This window comes from Anomaloglossus baeobatrachus, chromosome 1 (assembly GCF_048569485.1).
Source record: "Anomaloglossus baeobatrachus isolate aAnoBae1 chromosome 1, aAnoBae1.hap1, whole genome shotgun sequence".
Lineage (NCBI taxonomy): Eukaryota > Metazoa > Chordata > Amphibia > Anura > Aromobatidae > Anomaloglossus > Anomaloglossus baeobatrachus.
In genome coordinates this window covers 613,127,346-613,144,604 of record NC_134353.1, presented here as the reverse complement: position 1 = coordinate 613,144,604, position 17,259 = coordinate 613,127,346, and the positions used below count along the sequence as shown (strand labels likewise).

Below are 17,259 nucleotides of genomic sequence, written 5' to 3'. Positions count from 1 at the left end.
AATGAAGTAGACAGGACATTACTATATCTAGGGTAGAGAAACGACGTAAAGATGGAAAAAGAGTGTTATATCATATTGATAAAAATGACCTTGCTATGGTATACGCTAGATAACCAAGCATCATATAGGCAGCTGGGTAACCATCTGCCATACCACTAAAAAAATGTTAGAAAATACCAGTAATCACTAGAGACTTCAATGTACTGTCGACCAGTAGTGTAGCCTGTGTTGCCTCCGCTAGGGTAAGGTAACTATTTCGCAACTCCTAAGCCACAGACTGTTTCTCAGTCACTGTGTCCCTTCCACCAGTCCGGTATGGAGTCTCCTTTCCCTCAAGCATGTATTTTAAGAAAATATTTATGGTGTTAAATTATTATGGGGGGGGGGTAGTTTTTTTTATTTACAGGAGACAATTTTTTTAAATCTTGGACAGGTCTCCCAGTAGCTCTCTATATGTTTTCTCCCAAAATATCAATATCTTATAGAGTGCAGCACATAAGCAGTGCACATAACATATCGCTCAGCTTATGACATTTCGGTTGCTGGACCATGAAGATGTGATGCTTACTGCTGCTCCTCCTAGATGATCAGTGGGGGAGGGGCAACCGTCTGTAGCCCATAGAATTTGGCACTCAGGTCTTCCTTGAAGATACCTCTTTCTTTATAATACAACTTTAAGAAAAAAAATGATTGTCGATTTGTAACCTCTGTATCAGTGCTGGATATCCTGATTCACTATTAACTGTACAATTGCTACTCATGGTCAATAGGTTGAGTTTTACTAGATTTTTCTTTTGTATCAAGATAATAATAATAATTATATGGTTATACCGCTATCATATTCCGCAGCACTTTAATTTCTGATACTGGGAATTCATTGAATTTTTTGGTGTAATGCTGGCACAGCACGAGAGGAGTCTTGGAAACAGGAGAAGGATGTTTGGATTATTGAGGATGTTAGTCTTAGTTTGTTTTCAGAATGAAGAGCTCGGGTACATGGTAAACAGAGATGAGAGAGGAGATGTAGAGAGGTGCAGAACTGTGGAGAGCTTTCAGGGTGAGAGTGATAAGTTTATATTGTACTCTGTAGCAGATGGGCAACCAGTGCAATGACTGGCACAGGGTAGAAGCATCAGTGTAGCAGTTGGAGAAAAATATGAACCTGGCTGCTGCATTCAAAATGGATTTTGGAGGGTTTAGAAAAAGAAAGAGCGATTAGTAGAAAGTTGCAATAGTCCATATGAGAATAAATCATAGCAACAAAAGGATGAGAATGTACAATAATACCTGCACATATGATCTCATATTGTAGACAAACAACAAACAATTACAATAAATTAAAGCAAGAGGGAAAAAAGGAATTGGATAATGCACGTTACTTCACTAAATAGCAGATTATGAATGCTTTATAACTATTAGACTTCATGAGCCATATCTTTGGCCCTGAGCTAAATAAACAGGCTTGATCCTTTGGTCTTTAAGCCTTCAATATATGAAACACATTCCCAGAATCTGAAAAATCTATGAGAAAAAGAACTTGGCACCAGAAACACAGAACAATTAAGGAGATATCTACCCACTGAAAATAGGGGCTGCATAATTCAATTAAAATATCTTAAAAAGACGTTTATTATTTTTCATTAGACAATTTGCTTTGACCAATCTGCTATTGTTTCCATGAAAGTTACCATACAAAGCCACAGCGTTTATCAGTCTTGTTAGTCGATATTTACATTCTCCATTTCAGGAAAGTCGTAATTACCTTAGAAATAATGGAAACAATCAACATACACACCCTTTCTGACTCTATCCTACCGCTGTCCTCCATATCTTCACTCCACGACACAAACAGTGCCACCATTTTCTACAACGCCACTCTCACATCAGCTATTGATTCAGTCGCTCCTCTTGTGAACGGCAGAGCAAGACAAATCAATAGACAACCCTGGCACAACAGCCTCACTAAAAGACTACGGCAAGTGTCTAGAGCCGCAGAGCGGCGCTGGAAGAAAACGCACTCCCAGGAAGACTTCACCACATTCAAAAATGCAATTCACACATTTCGCTTGGCCCTTACCTCGGCTAAACAGAATTACTTCAAAAACCTCATATCCTCTTTAACACACAACCCCAAACAGCTATTTAATACTTTTACCTCCCTCCTTCGCCCACCGCTGCCCCCTCCAACCTCCCTCATCTCCGCAGAAGAATTTGCCACATATTTCAAAGAAAAGATCGACCAAACCAGACAAGTCTTTTCTGCTGAACCACCACAACCCCTTTATATAACAGACCACTGCCCCTCCCCCAAAAACTTCCTCCCCACTATCACCGAAGGAGAGCTTGCACATCTTCTCTCAAAAGCGCACCTCACTACATGCGCACTTGACCCCATCCCATCCCACCTCCTCCCCAACCTCACCACTATCCTTATTCCCGCCTTATCCCATCTCTTCAACCTATCTCTAACAACTGGTACCTTCCCTTCTGCCTTTAAGCATGCAACAGTCACACCTATCCTAAAGAAACCTTCCCTCGACCCAACCTCTACTACCAGCTATCGACCCATATCGCTACTCCCACTTGCCTCAAAACTCCTGGAACAGCACGTCCATGCTGAACTTTCCTCCCACCTCTCCTCTAACTCTCTCTTTGACAACCTACAGTCCGGCTTCCGTCCACATCATTCCACTGAAACTGCCCTGACTAAAATCACAAATGACTTACTTACCGCCAAAGCTAACAACCACTTCTCTGTACTCCTACTCCTAGACCTATCCTCAGCCTTTGACACTGTTGACCACTCCCTGCTACTACAGATCCTCTCTTCCCTTGGTGTCAGAGACCTCGCTCTCTCTTGGATCTCTTCATACCTCTCCAACCGCACTTTTAGTGTCTCCCATTCCCACACAACCTCTTCATCCCGTTCTCTCTTTGTTGGTGTCCCTCAAGGCTCTGTCCTGGGACCCTTACTTTTTTCTATCTATACATTTGGCCTGGGACAACTCATAAAGTCCCATGGTTTCCAGTACCACCTATACGCCGATGACACTCAGATCTACCTCTCTGGCCCAGACGTCACTTCTCTGCTGTCCAGAATCCCAGAGTGCCTATCTGCTATATCTTCCTTCTTTTCCTCTCGCTTCCTAAAGCTCAATATGGCCAAAACTGAACTGATCATCTTTCCTCCATCTCCCCTGCACTCTCCACCTGATCTATCCATTACAATTAATAACATCACGCTCTCCCCAGCACCCAAAGTTCGGTGCCTCGGAGTGACCTTTGACTCTGCCCTGTCCTTCATACCGCACATCCAATCCCTCACCACCTCCTGCCGTTTTCAACTCAAAAATATCTCCAGAATCCGCCCTTTCCTCAATCCCCAATCTACAAAAATTCTAGTGCACGCCCTCATAATCTCCCGCATCGACTACTGCAACATCCTCCTCTGTGGTCTCCCTGCTAACACACTCGCCCCTCTCCAGTCCATCCTTAACTCTGCTGCCCGACTGATCCACCTCTCTCCTCAATACCACCCCGCTTCTCCTCTCTGCAAGTCCCTCCACTGGCTCCCAATCTTCCACCGTATCCAATTCAAATTACTAACACTGACCTACAAAGCTATCCATAATCTGTCTCCTCCATATATCTCTGAACTAATCTCTCGCTACACTCCAAAACGTAACCTCCGGTCCTCCCAAGATCTCCTTCTATCCTCCTCTCTCATTCGCTCCTCATGCAACCGACTCCAAGACTTCTCCCGAGCATCCCCAGTCTCCTGGAACTCACTGCCTCAACACATCAGACTATCTACTACACTTCCAAACTTCAAACGGACCCTGAAAACTCATCTGTTCAGAAATGCCTATAATCTACAATGACCTCACCGCCCCACCACCGTGCGGAGCTGCCGCCCCACCACCGTGCGGAGCTGCCGCCCCACCACCGTGCGGAGCTGCCGCCCCACCACCGTGCGGAGCTGCCGCCCCACCACCGTGCGGAGCTGCCGCCCCACCACCGTGCGGAGCTGCCGCCCCACCACCGTGCGGAGCTGCCGCCCAACCTACACCCCACCTACTGTCTCCTCCCCAAAATCCTTTAGGATGTAAGCCCGCAAGGGCAGGGCCCTCTTCCCCCTGTGCTAGTCTGTCTATTGTAACGTGTACATGTATTCTTTATGTAACCCCCTCATGTACAGCACCATGGAATCAATGGTGCTCTATAAATAAACAATAATAATAATAATAATAATTTTCCCATATAACCAAAATGTAATATGTTCTATATCTCTATGTAGTCAAAATGATCTATCAGTTCAGATCAGTGTCTCATCTGCTTGGAAAACGTTTCATCTATTGATACAACAGTGAGGAATCGCAAGCAGTTCGATATTCTGCAATGTACTCACATATTCCTCTAATAACAAAATATTTGCATTTATTAATGTAGCTCATGCAGACTATTCATTATTTAGATACCTATTCACCCTGTAGAAGAGTTGGGGTCTGGAAATGCCAATCCTACCCAAAAAAGGCTTGTAAAGGAAAAAATAAGAATCATTTCTACAGGATACACACATCCTGTGATAAAAATAATGTAGAAACACGCACAGACATCTATAAATACTACTTCAGTGATACCTAGAAGGAAACCATAAAAAACGATGTACTGTATATTTCTGGTTGTATATCTTCATAGTTGAGTACATTTCTTTTCTATGAAGGGGGATAGACATATTTGATGGATAATATTATCTGCCATTATTGTTACATAGCAGACCAATATGCCTGTGTGTATCATAAAAGTGTAACTGGATTCATTTTTCATTCCAGATGAAATGTCTTTATACTGGGGTCCATCACCAGCCATTTTACTGGAAATGAATGGCATTAAAAATACGGAGGGTTTTTACTACTTCACTGCAAGTAAATAAGTCAAGGAAATGAAAATCATCAGAAATGCAGTTTAAAACCTACAGTTAAGAAGCATATTGCCTGAGATACTTATGGACGGCGAAGCAACATGATAATATAGGTAAATGTAGTAGGAAAGACGACTAAAATTTAATGCAAACCTCAATCACATGCCCTAAAGGCCCCGTTACATGCTACGATTTATCTTCCGATCTCATTAGCGTCGTGACACGCCCAGATCGTTGTTACGATTTGCCGAGATTGCACATAGGTCGTTTAGTAGCGGTCACAAGTAGCGATCTCACAAGCGACGCAAAATCGTTCAGCGATATATTGCTTGACCAAGGCAGCTGTGTGGATGTTGTTTGTCATTTGCAGGGTGTCAAACGTACCAATATGTCTGCTGCGTTCCAAACGATGAACAATATTTTGAACCTGAACGACGTGTCAACGATCAACGATTTTCAACCTATTTGCGATCGTTCGGAGTCGCACGTAGGTGTCACACACAACGACGTCGCTAATGATGCCAGATGTGCGTCATGGAATCCGTGACCCCGACGACATATCATCAGATAAATCGTAACGTGTAACGCCGCCTTAAGTGTACAGTATTGTCCAGTTCTATTGTGATCTGCTATAATAGACTTTATGTTATGCAACAAATGAATTATCAAATAGTGACACAGCCACTGAATTCTCCATAAAGTATATGGAATGGTGGCCACGCGGTGTTTGATGCAGAACCTAGCAGATAAACAAACTGGTTCTCATCTGCATCCATCATCCTTCATGAATGTGCAAACTGTACGGCTGATCTTTGCTGCTATCACTTGCTTCATATTGTTTGCATTATTGCTGGCAGCACATTCCCTGTTTACATGGAAAGATGAACTGCTGACAATCAATGATTTTTAGGCCCACATGAAAGATGTGATCAGCCAAAAATGCTTGACTGCTTGTTTGTCAGTTGATCGCTATTATGGACGTGTTTGCCTTGATTGGGAATGAGTATATGGATATTTGTTCTGATGATTCCCATCCCCTTTAATAGAGCCTTTTGACTTAGTAAAGTATTGTGTAACTGCATTAAGTCATACTAGAAAATGTTAATCAAATCAAAGTTATTAATTCCAAAAGAATTGTAGGTATAACTATTCACTCTTTTTGCATTGACAGCGATCAGAGCATAATGTGGATAGGTGTTTATCAGCCTTACACCTATGGACACTGATGTGTTCCTCTAGGGCCTCATTCGCACGTCAGTATTTTAGATCAGTATTCCATCAGTATTTGATGCCAAAACCAGGAGGGTCTCCAAAGCACGGAACAGGTGTCAGTCCTTTAACTATAGTTTTCTCTGTAGGTTCCACTCTTTGCTTTGGCATACAAACACTGATAACAAAATATTGCTCACGCCTTAGGAGAATTGCTAAAAGGGAACAAGTCATTTCATTCCCAAACCAATTACGTGTGTAGGTTATAAGGATAGACGTGGATTCATTGTTAAACACAAATGTTGCGATGTTGCAAAGAACTCCAATTTAGAAGTCATATTAAAATGTGTCTGGAAGTGCTCTGGGCAGGTCGGACTACTTCCACACCCAATCACCTTGTAGTGGGAGGAGTTAGGCTGAGAAAGACGCTAAGACACAAGGCAGTGACAGTGCTCTATCCCCTCCATGGCATTTCCAGCCTCATTTAGTTTTAGTTTAATAAAGATATTCGATTCTGTTCTACACAGACACACACACACACACACACACACACACACACACACATGTAATAGGCATGAAAGTAAAATGAGCTGACACATTCCCTTTAAAGGGTGTCAGCAAAGGATGACTGTTCAAATCAACTGCAGGTGCACGGTGCATCATGGCAGGGCCAATCATTTAAGTGCATCTTCTTGTCTTCTTATTTTCCATCTATATCTGCCCTTCTCTGCCTCTATGAAGCCACAGTTGTCAATCAAAGAAGAGGATTGGTGGAGATTAAAGGGAAGCTAGTAATTGGGAAGATGCACTTAAATGTCTGGCCACGCCATGATGCACCAAGCACCTGTACTTGAAATGTTTATGTGGTGCCCCTGAGGCTTCCGTCGCCACAGAGGTACTTCACCTCAGCCAGAGGTGTGGTATCCCATCCTGGGTAGGAAGGGGGTCATCTACCGGTTCACAGACAAAACCTGCACACACCAATTGTTAAGTCACACACCGGGTAAGGGTTTAAGGCAAGTAATCCATTAATGCTGAGAAGCAGCGACCACTATACCTGGTTATGGAGACTTAAGTCCCATTCACTGTCCTGGAGGGGTGGAGTCTGGCAGAGGGAGTGTGGAAGAAGTCAGTGGGGTAGTTGGAGAACTGGTTAGAACCAGCCAGGTCTAATCAAAGGGAGTTTTCAGTCAGAGTGAGTGACAGTTGACAGGAGTCCAATCAGAAGGAGTAGGAGACTGTAGTTCAAGGTGGAGACCCTGGGGTCCGGCTTGACCCAGGTGACACCGAGAGAAGGGGTTCCAGAGTGACATGGAAGGGTGGCACTGGTACTGACCCTTCACCTATTCAGGATCGGCGGAGGCCCACAACAGTGAATCCTGGCACACCACAGGGAAACTGGTCAGCTACAGTTTTGGAACAAACTGTGAGTAAACATCTTGACTGCAACGCCTTGTGTCATCTGCTTCTTCCTGCACCCCATCCATTTCCATCAGAAACCTTCCTAATGGTTGCCCCGGGGTATCCTTTCCACCTGTGGGGAGCAGAAACACCTCAGCTGCCACAACACCAGCCTTGGGAGTGCCGTCCAGCAGCTGCGGCTCCAAAGCCGCAATCCACAGGTGGCGTCACGAACTTTACTTAATAATAAATACAACTCCCATCATCATCCTCATCCTCCCTTTAATATTGTGATACCGCCAGGGTCACGGAGCCAGACCCCCGCCACCACTGACGTTCCCAGACTTGTCCGGCCCGGTTCCGAGTGCCCCCGGCCCTGGGGCGGGCGTGTCATTTTGCCATGCCATTATGCGCCGAGCACCTGTACTTGAAATATATAACCATGCCATGATACACCTAGCACCTGTAGTTGAACTGTGTGGCCACACCATGATGCACCGAGCCCCTGTACTTGAAATGTGTAACCATGCCATGATGCACCTAGAGCTCATATTTGAAATGTTTGGCCACACCATGATGCACCGAGCCCCTATATTTTAAATGTTTAGCCACTCCAGTATGCACCAAGCACCTATACTTGAAGTATTTGGCCACGCCATGATGCACTCAGTGCATGTACCTGCAATGTGTTGCCACACCATGATGCACCGAGCGCCTGTACTTGAAATATTTGGCCACGCCATGATGCACTGAGCACTTGTACTTGAAATGTTTGGCCATGAAATGTTTGATTTGAGCAGTCATTCTGTGCCGACAGAGTAGTTTAAGGGATTTCAAGCTTCTCGAATAATATGTTATAAATTCTCTTATGGCCACTCCAGGACATAATGTGCTCAGCTTTGGCCTTACGTTTGGGGTCATTGCTTTGCTGGGAAAGAACTCTCTATTATGTAGCCGACAAACATATAACTAGTAGAACATCATCGGCCTCAACACAGGTTATTCCTAAGAAACAAGCTGTGCATGAATGGCATAGAAAATAACCGTTCCGTGAATATTATTACAGGAGATACCTCTTACGGTAGGCTTGGATAAATACATATATGAAGTTTACAGAAGAGGCAGGAGGCAAGGCCAAAATAAGAGGCACAATCAGTAGTGGTCTGCAACATTGTTAATTCTTAGCAAGATAAAGGAAAATACAATGGTCTAGGTTGGTGTAAAGAACAAGTTTCTTTCATATGCCATTTTTGTATAGTTTTATGAGTTCTTGTAAATTACAGCTGTGAAATACAATGCCACTGTTTTATAGTGCAGCTCTTTTTTATAGGAGGACTACAGGCACAATGAGATATTTGTGTGCATGGCTCCATTCCACCCACACCATTGTGTAAGTCACACAGTCTGGTATACATTGTGCACTGCCCTCGAGCAGACTACACATACATACAGATTAGCACTGGAAATCTGCTCCTCGTACATAAATGGCCCATTTCTACATAAAGTGGAGTGTAACCAAAGAACTACAAATAAATTATTGATAAAAGGCTGTGATCACATCTGTGTCAGAGGAATCTATACCACATATTCTGTCACATTTGATGTAAAAACAGGCACTGCATGGAGCGGTTTCAAAAAGATGACTCTCATAAGTCAATAGAGTCCATAGACTCCATTAATGTCTGACGTGTGAAAGCTCTGGAACAGAGGAGTACGCCCCATTGTAGAAGGAAGTCACAACACTAATGGGAAAAGAACCTTACATACAATCTATTAACGAAACCAGCAAATGTAACAACAATAGTTTCTCCATGGTATGTCGCACTACTACTGCGATGCTATCGAAGAGAGTCCATTGTATCGAATGCTAATAAACTTCCATTCTGAACATGGCAGTTTCCACTCTGGTTGACCCTACATTTCAACACATGTACAGCAGTAGTCCCAGAAATACACAGCTTCTTCAAGGCAAAAAAATGTACACTGGCCTCTTCTATAAGGTTGGATTTACAGTTTTGATACCATTTTGATTTAAGTACAACCAGAAGTGAATGTAGAAGGTCTGAAAATACAAAGGAAAGAATGATAGTTCTCCTTTCTTCTCTCCAAGACTGTGTTTCTAGAAAACTGCCACAAAAACTTGCAGATATGAATCCAGATGTAAGGAAACATGATACCTCCAATAAAAAAAGCAAGACCAGGGAGAAAATGCAGAAACAAGTACGTTTTATGCATTATGACCAAGTGACTTCTGGAGACAACAGAAAATAAGTAGACTTTTTCCATCAAATACATTTTATGGTGTATCACAGGCCTACACAATGAGGCTGAAAATTTACGTACATGCAATAACTATGTTTATTAACAAAATGTGCTTAAAGTGCTCTAGTCACCTCGCCTGACATGTCTAATTAACAAAGTAGTTGTAGACCCCATAACAATCATCTTCAACTCTGCATTTCCTCCTGTTTTTACTTTAATTCATAAATTAATTTACCAATTTTCACTCTCAAAGGAGCAATTCCATACATAATTTGACACTTGGAGCTTGGATTGTATAGTGTGAAAGTTTCTATGGACCCCTTGTAACACACAGATGGCAATTTATTCCTATAGGCAGAATAACAGAAGGACAGTACAATTTAAAGTACTAATTGTGGAATATGATTATTAAAGAGGTTGTCTAGTACTGTTACATTGATGGCCTATCATTAGGATAGGTCATCAATGGCTGATTTGCCGGGATCTGACACCCTACCGATCAGCTTTTCTCTGTGTCGATGGCAGCTCCAAGCAGCCGGAAATGATCTGTGCCAGAGCTGGCCCGTCCTCTGATAGCGGCTACGAACTGCACATCCACCTCCTATTGATTTGAATGTGAGATGGATGTGCAGTACTCGGACTGGGCTGCTATCAGAGGACTGGGCAGCTTCGGCACTGAGAAATTCTGGCTGCCTGCTGCATCCTGCTGGCACTGAAAACAAGTGATCGGCGGGGTTCTGGGTGTCAGACCCAGCTGGTCAGACATTGATTGTCTATCCTAACTATAGGCCATCAATGGAAAAGTAGTGGACAACATCTTTAAACTAATTTCAAGAGAGATGACAGATCTTCTTTAAATAGGAATTAAAATTGGTGGAGGGATTCTACATAGATAAAGTTTCAGTTTACACTTCATAGGCAGATCCAGCGATCCCATGGCATAAGCTACATACAATGAGATGCAGACAGAACATGCTGTATCGGTGAGTGATAACAGGCAGCTGCAAAAAGAAATAATCTCTACAGTAAATATTGACCTGCTTGTCTTGTGAATTGTGCAATGTGACTTTTACATTATCACTTGGGGTGCTTAACCTTACTAAATTAATTTAATAAAAGACTGTAATGTTCAGCACATTCTGAAGTCATGAAGAATGTGCTTGTTTTACTTCTCAAATATACAGGTTCTGAAATAAGCACACTGACGTCTGCCTGTGTCAGGTCAGCCAATATAAGTTATTTAGAAAATGAGTTAAGATCTCGAGTTTTGGGTGGATACTGGATAATCTCGGTGGCAATACGGTCCTAGACTTCCTGCACAATCCCTTCTTGCAACAGTTCCTTTCCACACCAGGAAACAAGTGAAGGTCTCACAATGACTTGTGTGAATTACATGTTTGATCAAAAATTTTCCAGCTGGCTTTCACCCCACAACTGCTGCCGCCTGCCTTCTTACACATATTCTTTTGCTAGAGCACAATATTACAGTATACTTTTATAGTATTTTGTGTTGTTTTTATGTTATTTTTGCCAAGTGTTAAAATACAGATTGACACACAGTATACATAGATGTTGGGATATTTGGCCCCGATTCATGAAGATCGGCATTGTTCATTGATGAGGGGGCATGCTGGAGTCAGAGATGTGTCTGAAACGTAGCGGGTGCCTCACTACAATTATTACTTCAGGGATGGGATGAAGATTTATGGCGTAAGGCATGCCACAGCTCATCATGAATCAATCGAGTAGGTGTCACTAAGCCCCAACGAGCCCCTTATTCCGACGCGGGTCTGCCCATTTTAGTAAAACTGGAGTGAAAACACTTGAAAGTTGCAAAATTTTTTCGCAGCTCTATGTTGCGCAAAATTGTAACTTATCAAAGTGTTGTTCGCTGGATTAGCATTGAGGCAGTCAATTGTTAGATGCTGGAGAGAAAACACAATAATTTTTCACTGCTCCTAGCTTCTATGTTCTGAGATACCTCAATCTGCTGAGATTGATAGTTTCTATTAGTTTCAATGAAAAAAAAATATATAATATAACAGTTTTCTAATTTACATTTTTTGTCATTTGAGCTTCAGGCCATAAAATAAAAATAAAGAAATAAAGGAATAAAAAATCCACATAAATCCAACCTCTCATAAAAAAAATTAAACAGGAACACCACCAATCATTGGAACTATAGGCCTGGCTCAATTACTTTAAAATAGAAATTTAATATATTAAAATTATAAGTATTCCATGATGACCACAAATAAAAGGGCTAACACTAGTCCGGACATTTCTGAAATCTCACAGCTTTTGCTGGGACTGTTAAATGCCACTTCTTTTCTGCGGAATAAACTCTCTAAAAACACTACGTGTGGACATAGCCTAACACTACATAATAGGAAAACTAACTAGAAGATGCAAATTCAAACTATAAATTTATTAAGTAATAAAAATAATTTTAATTATGTGTAGAAAGATAAAGAAAAAAGTTATATGGGTAAAAAAAAAAAAAATCACACATTTTCACAAATCACAAACCCAAAATCAAAAGTTACAGCTGTTAAACTAATGCATACTCAATATGACTTACGTGTGTATGGTACTGAATTTCTAAAATACCCTGGGCCTGAATTGCTTGGAGAACTACCGTAGTCATAGAGACAGGCATCTTTCTTAAATACTAATATAAAGTCTTATTTGGGATGACTGCAGCCTGCCTCTACTAACCCAAGGCTTACGAATATCTAGTACTAATACATAACCAACAAACACAAGACAAACTCTAGATGTACAGTAGTTTCCCTTTAAGACAAACAACATTTTCTCATTTTCTCATGTGTAATATATAGCATGTAGTATTATCCTCCCAGAATAACAGCATTAGTGTGCAGACTAAAGGAGCCGTAATCAGATAAACTTATTAAAGCAGTCTATCCGAGCCGTGCAGCTGTGTGAGCTGTACAGTATCTTTCTATGATCTTCATTTATCAAAGCCCAGTAAAGACAATTATCTAGACACCATATGCATATACTACTCTACTCAGTTTACTAAAATTGTCTCCAATTCCCTACAAGGAACCTAGCATCAGAAAATGACATATTGTTTAAATCAGGTTTTATATTACATGTATTTTTTATATAAGTTGGCAATTTATTTTTAACATGTGATGATATTTATTAAAGAAGACCAAAATCAGTAATCTTGCCATTGCTACACTGGCCACTGGGGATTTTTTTTTAGACTTATATGTGCTATATTTTCAGGAAAAGTTTTCAGTAGGCTCATATCATCAGAGGCAGGATTACAATGACAAGTAACCCCTCTATACACAGCTGATAACACAGGATCCACCAATCACAATGGATAGTATCACAGTTCCCCCTAACATCACAATGACACCAATAACGTCAATATGAATGACCTGACTGAGCCACCAGTGTTTGGCTCTCAATGTACATGTGGATTTCCCAAAATAACAGGAAATTAGAGTCTAAGGAAACCCCAGTGGCCAGTATGAAAATTTTAAGGTTTCTATTTTTCCTTTTTAATAAAGATTGTGGTAAAAATGGATGAAAAAAATTCAAAATATTTTTTTAAAAATACAGTTTGTTTTTTGTCTTATCTATAAACAATAGGCCATTTTGTAGACATGGCTTCCCTGTAAATAATGCATATAATATAGACAATAAATTGCTGGTAATGATATTCCGCAAAGTTTAAAATAATTTTTAAAGATTGCCATAGTTAATATAACCATAACTGGTGGAGTTAGGCATAGACCAGGGTTGGACAGTAGTGAACCCACAGAAAATCTAAATTTGTGGCTCTCCTGTCAAGCTGATGACGATGAAGTTTCCCTTATAGTGATCGTTCATTTATAATTTGACTCTTAGGCGGGCTTTGCACGTTGCGACATCGCAAGCCGATGCTGCGATGTCGCACACGATAGTCCCCGCCCCGTCACAGCAGCGATATCTTGTGATTCCTGGTGTAGTGAACATTATCGCTACGCCAGCTTCACATGCACTCACCTATCCTGCGACGTCGCTCTGGCTAGCGTCCCGCCTCCTTCCTAAGGGGGCGGGATGTACAACGTCAGAGCGACGTCACACGGCAGGTGGCCAATCAAAGCGGAGGGGCGGAGATGAGCAGGATGTAAACATCCCGCCCACCTCCTTCCTTCCGCATTGCCGGTGGAGGCAGGTAAGGTGATGTTCCTCGCTCCTGCGGCTTCACACACAGCAATGTGTGCTGCTGCAGGAACGAGGAACAACATCGTACCTGTCGTGGCAGCGTAATTTTGAAAAAGTCGGAGCCTACACCGATGATACGATAACAACGCTTTTGCGCTCATTAATCGTATCATCTAGGATTTACACACTACGATGTCAAAAGTGACGCCGGATGTGCGTCACTTTCGATTTGACCCCACCAACATTGCAAGTGTGATGTTGCAACGTGCAAAGCCGCCCTTATACCTATTGCAATCCACCAGTAATGGTGAACCATGAGAATCACTAACAAATATTACTGTTAATTCCTACTACATAAATATATACCAGTAAATGACTACACAGGGATCAAGCACATTATCAGAGATACCGAACATGTGGTGAAGCTCATCAAAATCTTTCTGAGCGGAAAGTCAGTACAATCTCGGGATATATACAGTACTATAAAGTAGACTGGGGGGGGTAGAGGGGTTCATGTTGGTAGACTAAAGGTCCAGTCACACTAAGCAACTTACCAGCGATCCCAACAACGATAGGAATCGCTAGTAAGTTGCTAGGAGGTTGCTGGTGAGATGTCACACTGCGACGCTCCAGCGATCCCACCAGCAACCTGACCTGGCAGGGATCGCTGGAGCGTCGCTACACGAGTTGCTGGTGAGCTCACCAGCAACCAGTGACCAGCCCCCAGCGCCGCGTGGAAGATGCTGCGCTTGGTAACTAAGGTAAATATCGGGTAACCAACCCGATATTTACCTTGGTTACCAGCGCACGGAGCTACACGTGCAGAGAGCAGGGAGCAGCGCACATTGAGCGCTGGCTCCTTGCTCTCCTAGTTACAGCACACATCGGGTTAATTACCCGATGTGTGCTGCAGCTACATGTGCACAGAGCAGGGAGCAGCGCACACCGCTTAGCGCTGGCTCCCTGCTCTCCTAGTTACAGCACACATCGGGTTAATTAACCCGATGTGTGCTGCAGCTAAATGTGCACAGAGCAGGAGCCGGCACTGACAGTGAGAGCGGCGGAGGCTGGTAACAAAGGTAAATATCGGGTAACCAAGGACAGGGCTTCTTGGTTACCCGATGTTTACCGTGGTTACCAGCGTCCGCAGAAGCCGACTCCTGCTGCCTGCACATTTAGTTGTTGCTCTGTCGCTGTCACACACAGCGATCTGTGCTTCACAGCGGGAGAGCAACAACTAAAAAATGGCCCAGAACATTCAGCAACAACCAACGACCTCACAGCAGGGGCCAGGTTGTTGCTGGATGTCACACACAGCAACATCGCTAGCAACGTAACAAAAGTTGTTTGTTAGCAGCGATGTTGCTAGTGATGTTGCTTAGTGTGACGGGGCCTTAAAAGACCTGTCAGTTATAGCTAAAACACCGAGCTAACAATGTTATCTCTATCTTGGAGAAGTCTTTAGAGTCCTTGATATCACCTTGACTGATAAGATGAGAGTGGAAGATACAGACTTTGCAAAGGTCATAGTGCCCTATCCTTTGGGGGCAAATACCTACTTTATTGACAGTTAAGACTGATCTTTTCTCTCTGTGTCTGAGATTTTTTTTTTTGTGTAGGTAATGAAACCACGGTGATTTGTAAGTCTTACTTCACTGGCCTGACGCTCCAGAATGAGATCTGTCCTGCTTTACTCTAAACTTCAGAGCCTCTCTTCTCCCTGTTATAGAACTGACATTTCACTGGTATTCAGCTCCGATGAAAATACATTCTAATTACTATATATAGTGAAAGTATGTTTGCATACTAATTAAAAATAACAGTCTGGCAACTGTAAATGTGTATAAACAATGTCAAAACGGCTGGAATAAAATGAGACAAATCTCTATTGCCCTATAAGGATATTTAGTGCTCAGTTCTTAACTCTACCATATTTGTTCTTTCACCCTTTTTAAGTATCGCAGGATATGAAAAGCTATGAAAAAGAAAAGCTCCTGCGGAAAGGGAGTGAAAATACCTACTTGCGTAAATAAACACATTCCTACGTGTCTACATCAGCAGACTATTACAATAGTGATGTACTCAGCACAAGGGTGAGAAGCAGGTTATTACACAGACTATGATACTATAGTGGGGTATACTCCATAGGAAATGCACGAGAGTCAATACAAAGTCATCCATTAGAAAGACAGCGTCCTAGAGGAAGAGCTTTTTGGCTCAAAGATGTGCACATTCACACAAATATGGTGTCTAGTTGCAGGGTGTAAATGCACTATGTGACATTTATTAGCATACAATATTTTTAGGAATAATGGCAAGCTATGGTAGGGTCCACTGATCCTTGTCTGCACCCAACACACATGATTGGCCTGAAGCATGGTTTACATTTTAGAAGGGTTCAGCTTTATGGTGAATTTACAATGGCAGCCATTAAATAGATAGATACATACATAGAAGCCAATCGTTGCAGGGTGTAAATGCACTATGTGACTTTGATCATACAATATGTTTAGCAATAATGGCAAGCTATGGTAGTGTCCGCTGAACTTTGTGTAAACCTAACATACATGCTTGGCCTGAAGCATGGTTTACATTTTAGAAGGGTTCAGCTTATGGTGAATTTACAATGACCAATGGCAGCCATTACATAGATATATACATAGAAGACAATCATTGCAGGGTGTAAATGCACTATGTGATATTTATTATCATACAATATTTTTTAGGAACGATGGTAAGCTATGGTAGTGTCCGCTGATCCTTGTCTGCACCCAACATACATGACTGGCCTGAAGCATGGTTTACATTTTGGAAGAGTTCACCTTTTGCTGAATTTATAATGGTCAATGCCAGCCATTAAATATATAGATGCATAGAAGCCAATCGGCGGTTATTTAATAACCTGTTTAGATAGGGCGACTACTTTCCATGTGCACAGAGCAACCGGTAATATGATCATTCTGTTCTCGGCAGCTCAAGTCTTGTTCACACAAGATGATGTGCTTCCAAGAACAATGATTTATAAACAAGCTTACAAATAAATTTAATATGACAATGAACATTTTGATAGTTGATAAGGTGATTGGCAGCCTGTTTACATTGGCTAATTATCAGGAAACGAGCGTCCATTGGAATGCTTGTTCCCAATAATTTGGCCAGTGTAAATGCACAATTAGATGAGAGATAGCAGAGGATGTAGCAGGTGATAAAATAAGGATTGATTATCTTTCCTAACCGTTTACACAATTATCAATGAATAGATGATGGAAAATGATGTACAT

At 42.1% G+C, this 17,259-nt stretch overlaps 1 protein-coding gene across 5 annotated transcripts in view; it reads right to left on the bottom strand.

Moving 5' to 3' along the window:
• Positions 1–17,259, bottom strand: part of AOPEP (aminopeptidase O (putative)) — a 670,220-nt gene that overhangs the window by 27,657 nt on the left and 625,304 nt on the right. The window lies entirely within an intron of this gene.